This window comes from Denticeps clupeoides, chromosome 1 (assembly GCF_900700375.1).
Source record: "Denticeps clupeoides chromosome 1, fDenClu1.1, whole genome shotgun sequence".
Taxonomy (NCBI): Eukaryota; Metazoa; Chordata; class Actinopteri; order Clupeiformes; family Denticipitidae; genus Denticeps; species Denticeps clupeoides.
This window is the reverse complement of record NC_041707.1, coordinates 28519216-28538160: the sequence shown is the minus strand read 5'-3', so window position 1 is coordinate 28538160 and position 18945 is coordinate 28519216. Positions and strand designations below refer to the sequence as shown.

Genomic DNA, 18945 nt, shown 5'->3' with positions numbered 1-18945 from the left:
ACAGCGTCTGTAACAGTCTGAGTCACCAGTTCTCTCTCTTTCTCGTTTTCTCGTTTGGTTTCCTGCTGTGATCGGCTGCATGCCCCTGTTGTTTCCATTTTTTCTCTTCTCCTGAGCACTATTCTTCACGTTTTCTTTCAGTACTTGTGTGTCCTGAAAACAATGAAAAATATTCATGTCCATTCACTTCCAGCACTTTGCTTTTCTGCACATATCTTTCTGCCTTATTGGTCCATGGTCACAATTTGATGTGGTAATTTGCTCTGTCTGTATGATGTTGCTTAGCAACAACACCAGTAACTGGATCATGGGTAGAACTATGTGATCTCTCACATAGTTTTGTTAAGTTTGTAGCATCAATTCAAACATTTTAGCAAAGTGGTAGTGGTATGTTGTACAAAGTCAGGTTGAGCAAAGAACCGTCCCCACACACTGGTCCCCGAGCGCCTGTTATGGCTGCCCACTGCTCACCAAGGGTGATGGGTTAAATTCAGAGAAGCAATTTCCTTCAGGATTAATAAAGTATATATAAAAAACAAAATAAAACTGAAGCAATGATAAAGTAAGAGCACTACGGGTTGGAGTAAGAATATGCAAATTTTATAGCATTATATGTACCTTTCATTAAGGACACAGAACAGTGCCTTAGGATACTAGAGGGGAAAATGCAGGGTTATATTTCATACCTACTGACCAGTAGGATGGTGTATGATGTAGAAGATGATGATTGCCCATGTGTCACAATTATATAAAATGACTCTGTTCTTTATTGACCAAATGGAAGTTTGTACAGAGAAACTAAAAGTAGTCTCATAATAGAGCTATGTAGAGTACCATAGAAGATGGCATTGGGAGTGATGCTCACCATTAATTACCATTAAGTAGTGTTACATGCTCAGTGGACCAATATCATCAAAGTGGACTAGTCCACACTGTTAAGTATCTTCTAACATGGTCTTCAATTTAAAACAATTATTTGTTTAATGAACTATTTAATACAAACCTATTCTGACACCTATTACACACTCACTCTACCCTGAAATGGTTTTGAGCTAAATAATAACCAAATATTGTTTATTAATTGTACAAAAGTATTCAATTGTTTCAATAAAAATCTAAGAATAATTAATTAGAGAACCTTTTGTCATGTAATTGTTTACTGTAGATAATTTTTTTCAGAATGTAATGGAAGACATTTATTATGCTCAGCCTTAGCCTTAGTGGTGGCCTAGCGATTAAGGAAGCGGCCCTGTAATCAGAAGGTTGCCGGTTCGAATCCCGATCCGTCAAGGTGCCACTGAGGTGCCACTGAGCAAAGCATCGTCCCCACACACTGCTCCCTGGGCGCCTTTCATGGCTGCCCACTGCTCACTCAGGGTGATGGGTTAAATGCAGAGGACAAATTTCACTGTGTGCATCGTGTGCTGTGCTGCTGTGTATCACATGTGACAATCACTTCACTTCGCTTTACTTTGAAAGTGTCCAGTGTCTCTGCTCCACCTCAGATAGCAGATAGTTTGAAAACACAAATAGAAGTCTGGCTATATTAGCTGCACAGCCGAAGGCTTTACATTTTTGTTTCTGATTGTGCAATGGATGCAGTCTTCCTGCTAGTATGTCTATCACTGTCTGTCATCACCTTAATGACAGGGATTGATTTTCACTGTGGGAGATCCCATTCTGGGATCCCATACTGCTCTTGGGAGCTGATCGTGCCCTGGATCCGGGATGTCAGTAGGGTGGACGACCCACGGGACTACCGGTGGGAGGACAAGGACAACAACGAGAACGCTCGTCCGTGGTTGTCGTGAGGTCTGTGACAACCCACGTGACTTCTGGGGGTGCGCTGAAGACGAGGGAGACATGGACCCGACGAGAGCAACAATGATGCGAGTTGGGCCATCGGTGGCCCCACCCATCGCGCCTGTCCACAATCGCCACGAGGTCCATGGGGACCCACGTCACATCCAGTGATGTGAGGACCATGAGGAGGAAGACGGTGACGTGGGGGTAAGCAGGAAGAAGAAGGTGACCTGAAGTAGTCAGCCAGCAACAGGGAGTGCCTCGTGAGGAATCCGCCTCTCCGGTTTTGGTCACGCCTTTCCTCTGCCTGGACGTTCCCCTGCTGAACGGCAGTGCAGCACCAGCGCACCCCCGCCTGCTGGAGAGAACAGCCACCACCCTCCACGTCACACACACCATCTCCAGCAACGCGCCCAGCCCCGGGTAGGACATACCCATGGTCCCGGGACCCTTCTCTGGAGCCGCAGGTACATGCCAGTCTTTTTTAACATCCTGTGGCGTGTACTTTTCTGCTCTTCCCTCCCTCTAAGATGCCGACAAGATCACCATCATTCTCACACGACTCGGTCAGCATGGGGCTGGGGCGCAGCCTTTTTGCAACAGGGAGAGGAAGACAAGATGGGTATTCCGGACTTCCTGGATAGACTGAGGGCAGAGTTCGATCAGCCAGAGCCTGAGCCAGTGATCGAACCCTGCCCCACCACCACACCCAGCGCCAGTCAGGAGCCTGTGCAAGAAAACTCAGCACTGGCAGGTGGTGAGAGGGTCGCGCCTCCCGTGATCCTGGCTTTGTCCCCTGAGGAGGTCCCAGAGAGTCGAGAGAGGGAACCAGATGACCCTCTCTTCTGTCTGTCTCTCTCTGTGTATAGGTCTCTTGTGTCCATATGTCACCTCCACTTCCCTTCTTTGTGTCCAGCAGATGGCGATCCAGCAGCAGAGCTGAATGCCAGGGAGGAAGTTCCTGACCTGACTGTGCTGGTCCAGGACGAGGTGGACGAGCCCCAAAGTACCCCAAGTCCAGCAAGGGGGGTGCTCCCCCAAATTTTTTTTGGGGGGGTGCAGTTTGGGTTGAGGGCTCCTCCTGAGGGGAGGGTGGGTGCCCACAGAGCCCACTGGAAGGCATGGACCCAGCTGGGAAAGGCAGGAAGAGGGCCCTCTTCCTTTCCCAATGGACGCAGAAGGGGCTGGCTGGATGGTCTGGCGAATCCCTTACACTGGCACCAGGGATGTGCAGCGGGAGGGTCTGCATGCACCCAGAATGCGTGGTGCATGGAGTGAAGCTGGTTGCTCTGCCAGCAGGGACATGCAGCGAGAGGGGCTGCATGTTCCCAGAATGCACCAGGCTTGGGTGCAGTGAACGGTCACTGCAGGGTCCGGGACCACCTCCCTGTGCGGTGCAGGGAGAGAAGATGGACGCACTACCAGCACGGACATTCAGCGAGAGGGGTTGCAGGTTCTCAGAATGCACCAGCCTATGGTGGAGTGAATGGTCACCGGAGGGTCCGGGACCGCCTCCCTGCATGGTGCAGGGGGGGAAGCTGGTAGCTCTGTTAGCAGGGACGTGCAGCGAGAGGGGCTGCATGTGTCCAGATGGCACCAGACAGGGATGCCGTATGTGGTTGCTGGAGGGTTCGGGACTGCCTCCCGGCACAGGGCAGGGAACGATGCAGGAAGTGTCAAAGGGGACGTGCGGAGACAGGGTCCCCATGCACCCGGAAGGGTCGGCCCAGTTTGTTTCTTTGTGCAGGTTGGAGGGACCGAGGCCACCATGCGGTCAGCCAGAGGGTCCTGGTCCACCAGTAGGAGGACACAGCAGTGCAGGAGCCATGTGGTTCTCGCCACCCACCCCGCCTCCTCCACTGATGGTACTTCTGGGGCTCCCAGGACATGGCCCTTGGAGGGGGGGCTCTGTCAGGATTGGCTGCAGCTGGAGAAATCAACTGTGCCCAATCAAGACAGGAGTTAAAAGGTGCTATTCAACCGCCCGTCGGCAGCGGCGACATTCTTTCATGAACTTGACCTTCTGTGTGGACCTGGCAACTGTTTTTGTTCTGGCAATCGCCACATGTCTGTGGGCTAGTTTTGGATTTCCCCCTTTATTTCCCCTGTTTTTGGACATCGTGCCGTGTTTCTTTATTGTTTAAATGAATCATTGTTTTCAGAATGTGCTTCCTTCCCCAGAATGTGCTTCCTTCCCCAGTCTACATTGTTAGAAATACACCAAATGGGCATTTCAGATTATGTGTGGCATTTCAGAGTATGCTTTTTTTATAATGTGTTCCATGTGCTGTATTAATGTTGATACGCTACCTCTTGTCCCCTCTGAAACTGAAATGCTTTGGTTCACTGATATTTCTTTTATATTGGGATAAAAAAAAAGTCTTGTTAAGGTGCTTGGTTGTTAACCTGTGTTCCCTGAAGTACATGTTGCAGCTGTTGGACCATTCATCAAACTGAGGTTCCTGTGCAGTGGGCTCTCTCTCTTCCGCATCACTGACTGAGCAATGAGGATGCCGGGATACCTGTGGGGACACCTTCAGGTGGAGAGGGGCTGTAATTTGTAGGTGTTCTTGGCTGAACCCTGGAAGAGTTGTTGGGAAGGTTAAGACATGAGTTGATTTTGAAGGAACAGGTTGTGGTTGGAGGTCTTTGTGCTCTGCTGGCTAGTTTGAGAGCTGCCCTTTAACATGGAGCTTCAGTAACAAACCTGCAGAGAGGCCCAGCTATGAGCCCCTCCTGAGGGAAGCTTTCAGGTAGAGAGAAAGGGATAGTCCTCATTAACTGCAGGTGCAGGGGTAACTGCAGTTAGCCAGCCCTGAACTCTTCAGCAGCAAGAAGGTCATGTTTGTTTGAGAGGAAACAAAGCTATAAGGCTTTAATAGGGGAATTGGTGATGGTAAAGTTAGATTCATTAGCCTCAACATGACAACTATAAATATATGTAGAATCTACACAGTTCACAAAAGCCTGTGTGATTGCAGGTGTGAATCTGCACATTTATGTGCAATCACTTTACATCATTGTGGCAGAAAATAAAGCCCTTGGTCTGTTTTGCTCTTTTGGTTTGCCATCACTGGGTGATGTGAAAGCCATCTGTCTCTTCGAATTTCCAGTCCTTGCACTCAGGATGCATAATTTATGTGAACAGCTGCAGAGTAGGCCCCCACAGTGCCTGTTAGAGCGTGCATGCTACCGCATCTGCGCCCATCTTAAATACAGTACTGAAAAAGCTTGTTCCAAATAATTCTGTCTCGAATTGAGGGGATAGATGTTTGCGTTGCATTTCCCTCCAGGCAGCTGTTGGCCATAAAATATGCATATAAAAGTTTGTTTGAATTTTGAGAATGTACTCATGACTACATGAAGAATGACAGGAGCTAGCTGAGCATGTTTGCCCTGAAGTCCTGTTGTAAACTGTGATAAAACCAAGGTCTTACACATAATTGGTAGGGAGTTTTGATTAATTTCTAAAAGCACATTCGAACTTTCTAACATCACAGAGGAGGAGCAGGATCAGACTGCTAACATGTACCATTAATGGAATGGAATGAAAATTATTGCAGAATTCATTATTCACAACATTTTGGGTACAGATGTTGTGGTTGTCTGCTGAAACTGAACCTTATTTGCTCGACCATGTGTTTTCAAATTCATTGAGCTTGTTTAATGAAAGCCACTGATATGAAATTATGACATGAAGCATCTCCCACTGATCCGCACACTACACACACACACACTACATTTAACATGAATTACATATATCAAGAAGAACCCCCCACCACATCACCAAAAGAGCAATAATCATCAAATCGTGGACTTTTTTTAAACAGCATATCCTTTAAACCTCAGAGTTTGCAAGGTCGGGCACCCATGGATTGTTTCAGTGCAACCCACAAATCAAATTTAGATTTGGGGCAAATCTCTCTTTGTTGAGTTCCTCAAACCAATCCTAAACAGTTTTTGCAGTGTTGCAAGCCACATTATCCAACTGCTATCCAACTCTAGTCAACTCTAGTCCAACTCTTAGTTTACAACAATCTTAAGAATGTGCTAAGTGTCTAAGAAACTAAACGCTGCATACCTATGACAAAAGACCCAGTCATAAACTCTCACAATTTGGTATTGCTGAACTTCCTCTAATCTTATACTTGTTCCACAAATCATCTTCCTGATACCCCACCCATTTTCCATTGTAATGAGGCAATCAGTGCTATTGAGTGTATGAGTGCTCTTACAGAGAATAATGTAATATTCACTGGGACTGTAGCATGTACTGAGAAATAATTTATGCTGTGTTGTGAAGAAGAGATAACAGATCGCTAGAGACATTAGGATTTCTTAACACAAGTCTGCAGTTTGATGCTGACTCGCCAGAGTTCCTGAGAAAGGAGCAAATAAACCAGTCTGAAAGCTCTACTGGTTGCCTTTTGGGACCATTGTCACTGCTGTATCCACTTGCAGGCTCACCTTCATATATAGTCATTCAGAGTCAGTGACATGTAATACATGGTTTTACAGATTCAGTCCTAATCTCACTTGTTAAACTAATCTGATAATGAAATGAAATGTGATAATACAGCTCAGCAACCCTGCATGTCATAAGCAATGCTATGAGTTTTTCTTTAAACCCCTGGCAGCTTTATTGATCAAACTTTTTGGTGTGCAGTATAGAACAGATGCTGGGTCTGTACTTTGTGACACTATAGTCTGTAAAAGTGTGGCCTCAATGACTGGTCTCAATTAGAATTTGGACCCTTTTTGAAAGTAAGAAGTAAAGTATGGTCTATACTAATGTGTATCTTTGCTAGCTGTAATGAACCCTCCAGTGCACTGGCAGTGTATGGCTATTAATATATTATGAAAGATTGAAATCCTCTTGCTGGGCTGTGGTTGCACTATTGATTGACCTCAATTCTCTAAACTGTAGCTCCTTTTATCTCTGTAACAGGAGGTTAGGTGATTGGTCCAATAAATGTCATAATGCGAGTCCTCTTTCCCCATATGCTCCTTAACTTAACCTCCATCACCATGATTACTAAACTCTCAGACTACACTTGGAAAAAGCTGTGTTTATCCAAGGTCAGTATTCAACTGTGCAAAACTTCTCTGCATGATACACTGACAAAAGAAAGGAGGAAAATTTTTTGGAGGAGGAAAAAAGAAACAAAATGTTTATTGGGGTTTCATCATTTTGGAATCAGAAGCAGAGAATGCTTATCAAAGTTTGGACACATTTGAATGGTTCTCTACACAGAACTCATTTTTGTTCTCCCAACTGAGAGCAAGTGAAAAAAAGCTGAAAACCCTCTCAAAAAAGCAAAGAGCAGATGCCTGCTGATGGTACAACTGATAAACCACACTGAGACTTTTCCAACAAACAACTGCAAGCTGCCAAGTGAGACTTATGAAAGGGTTTGTCAAAGCAGTATATCACAACAAGGGGAGCCCCATTTGTGTCAAACACAGAATACAGCTGGAGATGCCATACATGTGTTCAAACAGTGCTGTTGTGAGCTAGCTGCAGCTAGCTGTGCTTATTCACGCTTCCCAATCACCCAGCTGGTTGGGCCCTGCCCCATTCTTGCCCTTATCAGTAGGCTATTTTAGCACCTGGCTATGGGTGTGAGTGAAAAAAGGCACGGTAGTTGGCAGAATGGAGTCCAGCACTTCAGGGGCTGGGATATGCAAGAGACGACCACAGCAGGGGTCAGTCACTGTTGCCTCTAGGCCTGCAGGTGTGAAGCAGAGATTGCCTTGCTGCTGGGGACAAGTAAAGGTTATTTATTCTTCTTTTAAATTGATTTTTTCGTATTGAAATATCAAAATTATGCAGTACAGGAAGACTCCTCCTAACTCACAAAGTTGAATCAACTTGCCTTAAAAATCCAGTGATACAGATTATTTAATTCACATTTTATGTCATTTATGATAAAGGTTTGTGTTTTAGCCATGTGAATAAAAATGTGAATAAAGAGAAATTGGTTGGAAATGTCACTGAACAGTCACTTGGACAGAATGAAATTGGAAATTAGTTTCTAATGTGTGAAGGGGTGAATACTCAAGGACAAAGGGATGGGGAAGAAACTAAGCTGATGAAGAGATGAAAGGTGAGAATGTGTTGAAAGATAAAAGAAAAAGTTAAGCCCATACCCCTATCTATTGCTTTATAATATAATATTCTGAAGGGACAGAGAAAGCTTTAGAAATTTAGATGAACTGAATTATTAATAATTTTTTTTCCCACAAGTAACATAAAGAACCAAGATGTAAACTATACAATGTTTTGTTCTAGGTTAATAGAGTATAAACCTTTGCCCTAATTTTTTTTTTATCATTATGCACCTAAAATGTGCTATATATCAACACTGCTAATTATTCAGATTGGGAAATGAATTCTCAGTGTGAGACTTGATTACATATTATTACTTCTGATAAAGCGCCAGCCAACTGAATAAGCAATTCAACCTAAAAATCTGTGATCCTGACTATTCTGTGTAGAACTGCATGTTGAAGCTGTCTGCAGCTTGATTAATAGCAGTGCTGCATTATTCATTGTACGTATTGCTCAGTGCCAGAAGAGTAGCACTGTAAAAGTGCTCATTGGATTATGGCACATGTTGCATTGAAAGACAGAACAGGATAGGAAGAGTGAAGAATAAAAGAGATTTGTAAATGGTGCGGTGGGGTGAGAATTCAGCTGCTAATATATATCTTGTTCAGCTATGCGCCGTTGTCTCATTATGTGTTCCCTATTTCATTCCTGTTCTAGTGGAAACGCTCTCGGACTCACGATTGAGATGTAAGGACTCTTTGTGCATGTGTGGGCAGAAGACAGACATATTGTAGTATACTTTGTGATCTTGTGTATATTTTATTTCATGCACTAGTTTGTCCAACCTTTGATGTTATTTTAAAAACACAGCATGTGCAAGAACTTTGGTCTGGTGGGTACATTGTGGCTCACAGAAATGCAATATATTGCCTTTTCTCTTTATAGGTCACAGTCCTCTGCCTCTTGTCTGCCAGTAAAAAAAACAACCCTTCCTATTTACTTACACTATGAAGGTCCATAGAGCCATTGTGTCTCCATGCATCAAACATCATTTCTGTACAGCGACAAGTTTGCAGCAGACATCTTCCAGCACTGTGTGTACAATTATAATCAGGTCAACTGCACCACTCATCCATTAAGGTGCTTTATCTGGGTGAAAAATAGGTTTAGTGTGAGAGGCCCGTTTGAAGAAATCAATTCATACTGCGGCATGAGTGCACTCTACCACAGAATCTCAGAAGAGGAGAGCCACTCTGTTTTAAGATTTAAAAAAGGCTGTGTCTCATAATGGATTTACTGCCTGCATTAACAGTCAATTTGCTGTATGATTCTGTGAAGAGGCAAGAAAAGTAAATTTAAGTGCCGATGAGTATCAGAAATAATGATAACAGGAGGATGAGGAAATTCTTTGACTTCTTTCACATACAGAAACCTGTGTAGGATAGTGAGCAAGGACAGCTAATAAGACATCAGAGAGTTTTTGGGCATTAGTATAAGACTAGCATGGGACTTGTTGAGTTCAATCAAAGTAACTGTTTCACAGGTTGTGCAAAATTTTAATTGTTAATGATTCAACTATGCACCGAGGTATTGACCCTTGCTCGGTGTCAAGGCATGAAAGAGGTAATGAAATATTAGGATGTTCTGCACTAGCACAGACCTGTTATTCTAGTGTCATTCTGCTCAGTATGTCATCTAAGTAAAGGAGACATTAATTAGAATGGGTAATTAAGCAAGCAGTGTGAGAAACTTTCATGTGTCTGATGTGGCTATAATGAGTATAGGAACATGTCATTTGCTGTGGCAATCTACTCTAACCCCATTTAAATTGGCTTTTTAAAAAGTTTGCTTTTCAAAATCTGCAACCTACTCTAGAATGAGCTACTGCTTACATGGGCACACATGTTCACACATGCATATTACCCCTAGACTGTGACAATACAACACTGATGTAGTCTCAGTGGAAGATCAGTGGAAGGAAAATCTGGGCTAATTCATGGGATTGTCGCGACAGCTATATGGCCTTTGTATCTGTTTTGGTCCAGGAGGGGAAGGTTTTTTTTTTTTACTTGTGTATTTTTGTCACTGTATGTTTTGTAGAAGGCCAGAACATGGCAGAATTGTGGCAGTGAAGGCTATGGGATAGAAATATTGTGGTGGGAAATGGTTTAATTTCATTGGCCTGCCATCGCTCAAACTCCTGTGTGGCTGCACTGTGAACGGCCATGGCTCTCCAGGGGATGAATATTACAACAGATGTGTCAAGGTCTTTGGGGCTACTTCTCTGGATCCTTTTGTTTGTGTGTGTGTGTGTGTCTGGCATGTGAAAAAGACTGCAGTGTGAGAGATATTGTAGAAGATGGCTATAGCCTTTTTTGACAAAAACAAAAAGACAATTTTTTGGCTGTTGGTCACAGTGGAAACAACTTGAGGAGCTGATTTAAAGACAAAATAAATGAAAACAGGAAAAAAACTAAACTGAATGCAAAGAAATACAAGCTTTTTTTAGAAGTAAGCAAATTAACAACAAGACATTGTTGTGACTGATTATCTTATTTTGATGAACAATAATCATTTTTTGATTCCCATCATGCCATTGATGGAACAATATAATGTATCAGTGCAAAGGATAGTTCAGTCGAGACTCTCTAGGCATCGCTTGACAGCAGATGTCCATATACTGATTTCAGAGACCATCAGAGACCACGACAAATCCTGTCTTCCTTCTTAATGAATAAGACAATTATGACAGGGGCATAGCCCTCAGCTATGTAGTCTAGGTCTTGTAACATTTACAAGCCCTGTAAATGTTAGTCCAAACTATCTTACTTTACACTTGGGTAGGGCATGTCCCGCATTTAACAAATATTGAATTATGTTGAATCATCAAATGACCATAATGAGGTCATTGACCTCATTAAGCAAAACAAGTTGAACCCTAACCAGAAAAACAGCAGATCTTCCCTTTAATCTGGCAATGGGGCTTATCTGAAATTGTCTGTGTTTGGAGTCTTCCACTCTGTAGAACACTGCATGTTGACAATTCCCGTTAAAATGTCTGCTGTTCATGTTCTGCAGCTCCCCTAGCTTTGGTGACATCTTGATTTTTCTCCCCCAGAGTGGCAAGCAGTTTACTGTTGACAGATTGTGACTCTTTCATGCGGTTACAAAATGTATATCTATATTACATCATGGTTCAGCATTTATCATCCAGACTTCATTTCAGGCTGGCAGTACAAGTCCTGTCAGCACACTCTCTGGCTATTCAAAAAAATCTACCTTGACCTATTTTCTCCAGCAGATTGAATATTTGTTTATATCATCATTCTGAACCTTGTTACTCTCTGAGTGTTGATGGAGGAGGACAGGTGAGTGGTAGGAAGTTAATCTTTTACTCTGAGACACTTGAAATCAGGTATCTGTTTTCTGCACTTTTTGGAGCTTTTATCATGGTATATTTGAAAATTGTAAGGAGATGGTTCTGAGATGTATAGGGGCCACTGCGACCTGGAGTCATCAGTGCTCAAAGATCAGCATATTATTTTACATAATAGTGCTTTGTACTCCTGAGCATGTAGCAAATTCTATTATCACACAAAAATGTCAAGACAACACATGATGCAAAATATACTTGTGAATTCTAAATGTGCACATTACGAAATGGATTATGGATCATGCTTGCTGGTAATATTGACTTCATAACAGCAGCCCTAAGAATGAAGATAACTCCAGTGATTATTAAGGAGGCAGATTCTTTTCTCTCGCTTTCTTTCCTTGGATTTCACTAGCTTGCCTTGCACTACATAATTCATGCACTAATATGTCTGTATGACACATCTACCCCAGTACTGCTTTTGTTCTCCAGAGGTCGCTGTAGTTCTTCCATCTTATTTCCATTTTATTTTCCCCCTAAAAATGCAGTGTTGCTTTAGCATTAATAGGTGCAACCAAAGCAGAGGTTGGGGATGATGCATGAGTGTAGCACTAATTAATTATGTTTTACCTTATGTAAAAGCATTCAGATAGCACAGGGAAAACCGTATAGCTCTTCCATCACTCAGAATAAATCCACAGACAGTGAATCCTTTATTTCATAAATCATCTCCTTGGTTACACTGGTGAAAATGTGTGGTGTATATGCAGGAACATATTTATCTGATTTACATATCTAACATGCGGGATATCTCCAAGCCCCCATGGTAAGGAAATGATGCTCTCAGAAGCAATATAACCACAGACAGAGAGTCTAATTGTGCAAATGCAAATAGCACTTTACCATCCAGAGAGCTGTCAATCAGATGGGCAGTTCTATCAAGGAAGAATGGTATTAACTGGTTCACAGAAAACAGATTAAACCATAGGGGTCCACTATTGGGCAGTGGTGGCCTAATGGCATAATTAATATATTCTACCATCCTAAAACAGCATGCATTGTGTGGATGCTACATGTCAAATAATCAGATTTACTCCCAAATTAGTCAGATTTTGAATTCTCACTCAAATAACTGTGTGTGTGCTGCACAAGGATTGTAGCTAACTAACCCTTTTAAAAACACATCGTGTTGGGGGGGGGTAAATTAAGGTAAATTCATGTAGGGGGGGCTACGCAGATAAATTCATGTAGTCTTGTTATTTTCATATTAAGACACATTCATTTACATTTTTACAAATCCTTGTGGCATCACCTAGATGGACGGTGCTATTTTTATTAAATCTGTTCTTTCCTAAATTCTGTTTTTTCAATATAAATTCTTCTGAATTCCACTTTTTTTATAAACATATTTGTTCACCTAAAAACTGTGTGATTATGAAGTGGATGGGGAAAAAATAATAAATTCAATATGATAAATCACATTTAAATCACTGCTCAACAAAGTGCTTGGGCATTTACTGTTTGCCTTTCTAAACCATTTACATGCAAATAATATATGGATTTCATGCAATTAATTATTTTTTTTTGTTATACTTTATTAATCCTGAAGGAAATTGCTTCTCTACATTTAACCCATCACCCTTGGTGAGCAGTGGGCAGCCATGACAGGCGCCTGGGGAGCAGGGTGTGGGTGCTTTTGCTCAGTGGCACCTCAGTGACACCTTGGCAGACCGGGATTCAAACCGGCAACCTTCTGATTAAGGGGCCGCTTCCTTAACCGCTAGGCCACCACTGCCACACAATATTACACATCTTTCCATTTGTAAAATAGAAGTGCTTCACATTTGAAAGCAACATAGAATTTTGTCTGTTTTTTTATTTCAGGGGGGATGGCATCCCCCTCATCTTGAGTAGTGGTTAGAGATGAAGGTTAATGGGATGGATGCTAATTGTTAGCCTTCCTCACAGACGTGAGTCAGTTTGTCAGTGTTAAAGTTTCTGTACTTCAGCAGATGCAAAAAGTAACTGGGCACGTCTGGTTTTCCACTCTCCCATTTTAAGTGATGTGCAAATAGATGCAGCAGGCCCATGAGCCTATGTTTATTTTCCCAGGATATTTAACTGCCTGAATAATGACTTTCCCTGCCACTTGGTTACCCACTCACTCCCATAGTGTGGAGAAAATGGTAACTCAGTCAGCTATTAGAGACATGCTGGCTCACCCATTAAAATGGGCATAACAAGAAGCTGACACTATTACTGACCATATTAACAATTGCCCTCCTGTTTCCTCACCCTGTGGGTTCAAATCCCAAACCGCCAAGGTCACTGAGGTACCATTGAGCAAGGTTTCATCCTCACACACTGCTCCCCAAACTCCTTTCATGGCTGTCTACCTCTCTCAGGGGATGGGTTAAAAGCAGGGATCACATTTCACTGTGCACACTGGGTGACAATTGTGTGACAATTAATCACTTTCACTTCCACCCTTTCCACTGGAGCCAGAGAGACACTCAGTAGAAAGGGGAATGAGAAGTGTGGACAATATAACCTTTGTATTGTACACCTGCCATCTTCAAATCAAATGAATGCAATTGACATGTAATTTTTCATCCTGCTTTTAAATCTTACCAGATAAAAATAAAATATGTCTTATTATTATTTGGATGTGCATCCAAATTACCAATTCACTGTGATCTACAGGGAAGACATTCATTGTGTATCAAAATTAGTTACCTACTTAAATGGCTGCTGAAGCAATTACGTAACTGACAAGGACAAGTCTCTGTACTGATTCTGCTTGTTTTGATTTAATGTAATTATATTTTGCCTATGTTTTAAAATATACTACTATTAATCATTGAAACCAAATGTGCAATTTACAGAGAGTTACAGAGTAAACTGTCCTGTTCAGTTATTACAAAAATATATTATCACATCTTTGTGTGTTACAAGACTCCAGGGATTTATGAAAGACATCTGAACATGATATGTAATTGGATAGATGGATGGCTTGATTTAAAATTGTGACTGACAGTGACCAGAGGTTACCATTCACCTCTCTCTATTTTTGCCAGCCTCAAAACCCTACCATAACACAATATAGCTGCAACATAATGATGTATCCAGACTTTCAGTGCAGTTTTGTGATATTCAATGTATTTGAATGAGTTGTGCACTTACTCCATACTCAGCAACCCATAGACACAATGGTTTTTATTTTTAGTTTAAATCATTCCAGATGCATTACTAAACCTATCCATCTATGTGGATGATGTGTTCTGCTGTATTTCTGTCTCTTCATTCATTTTGTATGATCGCCTGAGAAATGTGTTATTTCTGTGTTTCCTCTGTGTTTCCTTTTTGTGCAACAGAATGGCCTATTCTTATCAGAAAGTCATGCCAGGGATAAGTATTTACTAACTGACATGAGAACTCTGCAGGGAAGAAATGCATTCCCCTCCTACTCAGTTTACTGAAAATTGATTTAATGTAAGGCCCAATATGTTGTATACAGACCAAAATTACTAGCGGTATGAAATGCCACTATTTTCACCTTGTTCAGAAATGTGTGTATTTGAAGGGAAAAGCATTCTTAAAACACATTATAGGATGTTCCATGTCATTATATTCCAATTAGATCTGTTATAACTACCTACTTTAATTAAGGCATAATAGCTGATGGAAATGCTGTGCAGTATGACACATTTTTAAAAAGCTTGTTTTTACCAATTTGAATTAAACTGAATGAAGTGGAAAAGAGAGGGAAACAGCCTCATGAAACATAATGTATTAGCTCAGAGTGCAGCTATAATGTTATGAAATTTAAAAAACGAAAGTGAAAAATCACATGCAGATAACCTCAGACCCTGCAATGTTTATTTCATTTTTTATTTAAAAAATGTCCTCTGCAATATGTTCAAATTGTCAGTAACAACAGATAATCACAAACCCCATCATCTTATAATAATTACCATTGTTCTGCATATTGAAACACTGAGTCAAATAAATCTTATGTTAAACTTTTTTTAAATTCTGCATTTCTATAAGGTCTTCTTTGATCTCCACATTAAGGGCAGTTTAGCATGTTAAGAGGACATTAAACTGGCCAGAATCAGTTTAATCATAGTTATGGCTATGGAGATAAAAATGCTATTGTAACCCCCATACCTATGTATTTGTGAAATTGTCATTTGGCCACTCTGCCAGGCTTAGTCAGACTTAACATAGAATATGTGTCCTGGCAAATTAGAACTGACTGTTCAACCTGGATTTTTCATTATCAAGGTGATGAATAGACATGCTTTCCAACCTGCAAATACAGACACAGTGGCTGTTTGGTAGCACTGAAGACATAATACAAAATAGGTTGAATTACTTCTCTGTATGTTCAGAATAAAGTATATAAATTTTGCGTTATGCATGTATTTATATGTTATACAATATTTTTATGGCTGTAGCTTCTAATTTGCTAAAGCATTTAACAGGGGTGTATTGCTGAGTGTGTAATCCTTTGGGGTCAAACATGGCACCTGGGTCTGTGGTCATATTAGCACACTTATCCTGGTGAGACATACAGTGATTAACAATAGCAAAAGCTACCTAATTTGTACTAGCCTCTGGGAAATGGGATCAGAATGCATGCAATCTCACTGGATAAGCACATAGACACAGGAACATGCACAAATTTTCTCTCATCAATGCCAATGACAAAATGCTAAACAAAAATGAATTGAAGGGCAAGAAAACAACATTGCTGTTTATTTCCAAGCCCAATTACCACATTTTACATGCTTTTTTATGGGTTGCCTGGCAAAGTAAGATAAACTTTTCCTCTGTTGAATTGCTGAATTTTGCAGGACTACACAACTTCTGGTACAACTTCCAGGTCAAAGCAGAAGCTCAGAAACAGTAAGCTACTACCATGCTTTTATCCTCTGCAGAGCTGAATTAACCAGGGACACATTAACATTCATATTACACAACAGCTGTGCACATGGGACAAGTATTTGGGACAAACACTCTTGGCAGGATGAGGACACAAATGATATTCAAACATACCCACAATGCTTTGTGGGAACACTTGAGGCGATTACATGAAATGGAAGTAAACAAGTTTAATTTTCCATGCAATGACAGCAAACCAAAATAAGCACACAACCAAATTTGCTGAGGTTGGTATGGCCATCTTAGTATTGGTCTTATTGTCTGAACAAGTTATAATAAAAATAATGATAAAAGTCACCTTTAATCTTGTCTTTTACAGGTTGTCATTTTGAGTTCCTTTCTATCTGTTGGGTTAATATTTCCCTGCAGCAGTCTGGGAGGGTGAGGAAAACAGTCTTCAATTAGTACTGAACCACTTCTAATTAGCTTGTTTAAAGTCTATGTATTTAAATTCTTTCTCAGGGGTTAGTTTAAGTAAAAATTCATATTCACATTGAGTGTCTTTCATGATGTCTCTCTGTGTTGGTGTGAGTGTGGGTTCAATTCCTGTGCTTATTGAGCTGTTAAAAGCAAGTAGATTGGTTCAGGAACATGCTAACATATTTTCTTTTTCTCCAGGCTGAATTTGTAGTTGACTGAAAGCATATAATTTCTTTCCCCAAAAAAGCTGCATCACTGCCAAATGAGAATTTGAAATCTAAACCTTCACCTCAGTATCCAACCTCAGTTACCTCAGCAACCAAATGAAAATCTTTTGCATTCAGTATTTTGAATGAAATAAATAAACATGTTTACTATTGGAAAATGACCCCACTTGTTTATTTTTTATTACAAACTTTATAGTAATGTTAAACCTTTTAAAACCCCTTACCACAATTTCTACCTCCGCCTGGGTGCATCCATTCCTGTAGATGAGGGCACATTTTGTTTCAATGATTAAAAACATTATTAAAAACTGTGCCGGACTTGTCTGCCTGGGGATGCCTGGGGATGTTGACTTTTGTTTATCCAAGTAGACAGGTCATGTTTATGTTCACTGTCATCCACAATCAACACCATTTTTCTGACCTTTTATCAGCAATCTCATGCAAAATCAAACCCAATCAGTGTGGTGGATAAAATTTAAGGGACAACATGGGAGAGTACAGGGAATAAATCCTCAGTATACATAGTTCTGCTGTTATTATGCCTGACACACTCTACATAAATAATTAATTTACAAGAGCAGGGTATTGTGTGTGTGTATTCATGCACAAACATAATTTGTTCTCCTTCCACATGTTGTTGCTGCCTTGGGACTCCTATATATTTTATAACATAAAATATAACGAATATTTTTTGATTACGCATTGTTCTTACTTCAGTATAGACACATGAAAAAGATTTGGTTAAAGCATATGTGTGAGGAGAGGTTAATGTTGTGTTATGTGCGGAGTTTTATGTTTGACTGGAAGATTGTTTGCCAAGAGAGGTGCGTTCATTACTTTCCCATCCTTCTCTCCCTTCCTTTTAATTAAAACTTGCTTGTGCATGAGAGCTCACACTGCATGAAAGAGACAGAAGCCAGAGCCAGATGAAACATGTATCAATACTTTATCATTGCATAAATATTCCATCTGACCTCGGTTGCGTGTCGACCTGTTTTTCTTCTTCTCTAAGCGCCACAATGCCCTCAAAGCAGAGGTTGGGGGTTGGCTAATCCCTAGGCCTTGCTGGGTTTTGCCCTGTCAGTCTTGATAGATTGTCTGATGCTTTAACGTGACCTGTCTTAGTCTTATCCATCACATGTTTCCTGGATGGTAATTACTCTGAGACTGAGATCCTGTGTGTATTAGTAAAACCCTCTGCTGACCATCTGGGAGGTGGTCAGGTACCTGAACCTCGATGATGTGGTTATTCAATCAAAGGGCTGACCCAGGGCAAACCAGGAGTCCATGCACCATCTGCCTGAGAGGAGACATTCATTTCTACACAACAATGCTATTCCTAGGTGCCTTGGCTGTGTCATAGTTGCGTCTGATAAAATTCTGTAAATGCTGTAAAATGTAAATGTAATGTAAATGTCTGACACTGGATCTGACACTGGATAAACCACACACTGTTGTGAACCAGTCAGATTAATTATAAAACCTCTGACAACTTCTGTTTAAAGACTGGGTAGGAAATAAATAATAAGCTATTTTATTACATTTTTTAAATAATCATATGTGTTGTAATGTGTATGGATGTATGACACATTTATGACATTAATTCCCTGTGAGACCCCCCCCCCCCACCCAAATTTGTGACACAAAAATTAGTTTGTGTACTGAAAATAGCAAAGAACTCTCTCCACCACAGAGGCATCAGGCTGCTTGCCTAATTGAGCGAGGTGTTTACCACAAATTAATTACAAAACAACCTCGTAATTACATTCAGAATAACCCTCCTCTGAGACGTACACGCACACAGACACACACACACACACACAAATAAATGTGTGCTTTTAGTTGTTGTTATGGCAACTGAGGTCCGCTTCTGAGCCGTCTCTGTTTTTACACACCCTGTAGACTTTTTCAGAAACCTTGATTCTGTAAATGTGAAGGATGTTGTTCATCTTGTTACAACCAGCACCATTCTGCAGACCTGTTATCTATAGACCAACCAGAGACAAATGAATGTAAATTGATCTGGGACTGATGTCCTGAATTGTCTAACATTTTTTTCTGGTTTATTATTTGTTATACAATATACATTATACAGTCTATCAATGCAAATTATGGCAATAAAG

At 41.0% G+C, this 18945-nt stretch overlaps 1 long non-coding RNA gene across 1 annotated transcript; it reads left to right on the top strand.

The window, feature by feature from the left end:
- Positions 1 to 13026: 13026 nt before the first annotated feature.
- Positions 13027 to 18362, top strand: LOC114792120 (uncharacterized). The gene is made up of 2 exons (XR_003750093.1): positions 13027 to 16556; positions 16794 to 18362. It is a non-coding gene; the product is annotated as an uncharacterized LOC114792120 (long non-coding RNA).
- The last annotated feature ends 583 nt before the right edge of the window (positions 18363 to 18945 follow it).